This window comes from Macrotis lagotis, chromosome 1 (genome assembly GCF_037893015.1).
Source record: "Macrotis lagotis isolate mMagLag1 chromosome 1, bilby.v1.9.chrom.fasta, whole genome shotgun sequence".
NCBI classification, from domain to species: Eukaryota; Metazoa; Chordata; class Mammalia; order Peramelemorphia; family Peramelidae; genus Macrotis; species Macrotis lagotis.
Genome location: NC_133658.1, coordinates 39,986,155 through 39,989,335, shown reverse-complemented (window position 1 = coordinate 39,989,335; position 3,181 = coordinate 39,986,155). Strand labels below are relative to the sequence as shown.

Sequence of the window (3,181 nt, the reverse complement as noted above, 5' to 3'; positions counted from 1 at the left end):
ATAGAGAAGTAAAGGAATTTGCCCATGAGGTCACACAGCAGGTAAGTACTCTGAGGCAGGATTTGCCCCATTTCCCTGAATCCAAGTCCAGTGCCCTATCTACTACACCACCTAGCTACCTCTTAGAGGGATTTAGACTGTGCTTTCATGGAATATACTTGCTTGTCTTCATTACAGAGATACTCTTGTGTATGTTATCAGCTTCTATGACCCAAATGTGAATTTCTGAACTTTCATGTGATTTGCACTATATTACCTGAAAGAATTCACCATTTTTCAGGGGCAGCTAGGTGGTGCAGTGGATAGAGCACTGGCCCTGGAGTCGGTTGAATCTCAGTTCAAATCTGGCCTCAGACGCTTAATACTTATACAGCTGTGTGACCTTGGGCAAGTCACTTAACCCCAAAACCTTGCAAAAAGAAAAAAAACTACCATCTCTGAGAGATGCCATATGAGAATGAAAAATCAGTAATCTTAATAATGGGGAACATTTAATTGATTTAATTCTCTAAATAAGTACAGAATGAAAAATACAAACAAAATGCTTTTATATGATCCATAGGTGATTCGACACGCATTTTTTGGAATGACTACATTGTGCATTCAAATAACAGCTATTTATTAGCTGTCTACTAGGGGCTGGACACTGGGCTAGGTGTTGAGAATAAATTAATAAAGAATGAAAGAGCTCTCCTCTACATAAATATTGATTCTAATGAATAATAATGTATAAGGCCATCTGTTAGACATTGAGAAGACTTCTCTGAGATCCAGTTTGCGGATCTGTAAAGGGATGATAATAAAACTTCTCCCTATCCCACGATGTTGTTAGGAAGAAAAGTATCTTGTAAGCCTTAAGAATATTATACCTATAGTGCTTGCTTCAGCAGCACGTATACTAAAATTGGAAGGATACAGAGAAGATTAGCATGGCCCCTGTGCAAGGATGACACGCAAATTCATGAAGCATTCCATATTTTTACTTTTTGTTTCTTCCTTAAGGATATGATTTCTCTCTCATCACACTCAATTTGGATCAATGTACAACATGGAAACAAAGTAAAGATGGACAAATTGCTTTCTGTGGGAGGGTGGGGGGAGGGAAGTAAGATTAAGGGGAAAATTGTAAAACTCAAAATAAATAAAAAATCTTTAATAAAGGAAAAAAATACATGTAGCCACACAAGGAAAAAAAGAATATTACAACTATATACATGAGTTATTATTTGTTTATTTCAACATAGGTGTCAATCAACACACCTTCTACGAACCAGCCCTGTCTTAGAGCCAAAGAAAAGCAAACCATCCTTTCCATCAAGGAGTTTACTGAACAGAGGAAACAACAGATACACAGAAATAAATACAAAATACAAGCAATACAAATAAATACAAAACATAATAACTACAAAGTATCTTCAGAGGGGCACTAGGAAGAAGTGGTATTTAAACAACTTTAACAAGATTCTAAGAAGTAAAGATGAGGATGAAGAACTTCTAGGTGGGAAATGAGTTATATTTTAAGAGGCTGATTTCAATGGAACATCAAATGTGAAAGGGAATAATATATAATGAAACTAGAAAGGTAAGCTGTAGCTCTACCATGAGGGGTTTCTGATGCTAGAAGGAAAAGTGGATTTTATTTTAGAGATACTAGGGATCAAACCTCTGTAGCTTTGTAAGCAGATGTCATGGTCTTTTAAAAAAATTTTATGTGTATAGCTTTTATTTTTATATTCCTTCATACCCAAATATATTCTTCTTCTCTCCCCTAATCAGGGAACCATTCCCTGTAACAAAGATGTTAAACATAGAAGAATAAAAATAAAGTTCAGCAAAATCAACCAACACATCAATACAATTGGATTTTATACATATACATATACATTTTATACATATATATATAATATATAATATATACAATTTGCACATTAATCATCTTTATGGATCTTTGGGGAAAATAATTTTGATATCCCTATTCAATTTTTTTTAGATTTTTTTTTTCAAGGCAATAGGGCTAAGTGGCTTGCCCAAGGCCACATGGCTAGGTAATTATTAAGTGTCTGAAGTTGGATTTGAACCCAGGTACTCCTGACTCCAAGGCCGGTGCTCTATTCACTGTGCCACCTAGCCACCCCTATCCCTGTTCAATTTAATAAGTATTTAATTCATTGTGATTTAAGGGGTATCAGAGATTTGTATTAGTAGATCTCACCATTTGATAAGATTACTAAATTTTTTGTGCTTTTACTAAAGATCAGATTACTGAACCTTTGCAGTTTGAATCCTGAACATCTCACTGCCTTGACCCATCTTAAGAAAGCATAAATATGTTCTCCTGACTGAGGACCCCAAGATTACAGCAAGCCCTTCATTCTATTTGTACATGAATGAAAGGGATGACTTTTGGGTTCCTAACTCAACTCTAAGGAGCCTCATTGCATCCTATGACTTATTAGAAGCTCAACTAGATAGTGTAGGTATGGGTCTCCTAGTTTACTTGAATTTCCTTCCTGTCCCAGCTAACATCCTACCAGCCTCTTAGTAGAGAAAGCAGATGATCTGGTCCAAGAATGTCCCTTAATCATACAGACTTATGGCTCTACTGTGATGACATCAGACCCAAGCCTCTTCCTACCAGAGTTTTGCAAGGTATGAGGTGACACCCAAAACATTGTTCTGTTTTCCATTATGCAATACTGCTCCCCAGCCTACTATCTCTGGTAATCTCCACATGATTGTACCTTAGTTGTTGATTGACTGAGTAACTTTGTAATGACCTTTCTGATGTGCCACTTGAGAATCTAGACTGTTTTCTATATTGATGGCTCTTCCTTCTTGAAAGATTAGGTTCTCTATGGTCTCTGACCTTAACACCGCTTGGACAGATTGTCCCCTAACCCAAGTTCTTCAAATGCTGAGCTGATCACTCTCACTCAAACCTGTCACTTTGCTATTAAAAAGAATGCCACTACTCACTATACTTTTGGTATTTTCTTACCATCAGGATGTTGTGGTTGCAACTGGTCTTCTTAACTTCCTCTGCCACAGTTATTGCTAATGCAGACTAGGCCACGGCCGTTGTTTGTTGTTCTGCTTATATCTATAGAACTGACCCAGTCTCTTCTGGAAATGCTTGGCCCAAACCTGTTGCAAAGTTAGTTGCTCTAGAAAGTCCTTTGTG

The 3,181-nt window shown here is 36.9% G+C and overlaps 1 non-coding gene across 1 annotated transcript; it reads left to right on the top strand.

Moving 5' to 3' along the window:
- Positions 1 to 874: 874 nt before the first annotated feature.
- On the top strand, positions 875 to 981 carry LOC141510342 (U6 spliceosomal RNA). Its single transcript, XR_012474840.1, has one exon. It is a non-coding gene; the product is annotated as a U6 spliceosomal RNA (small nuclear RNA).
- Positions 982 to 3,181: the final 2,200 nt, after the last annotated feature.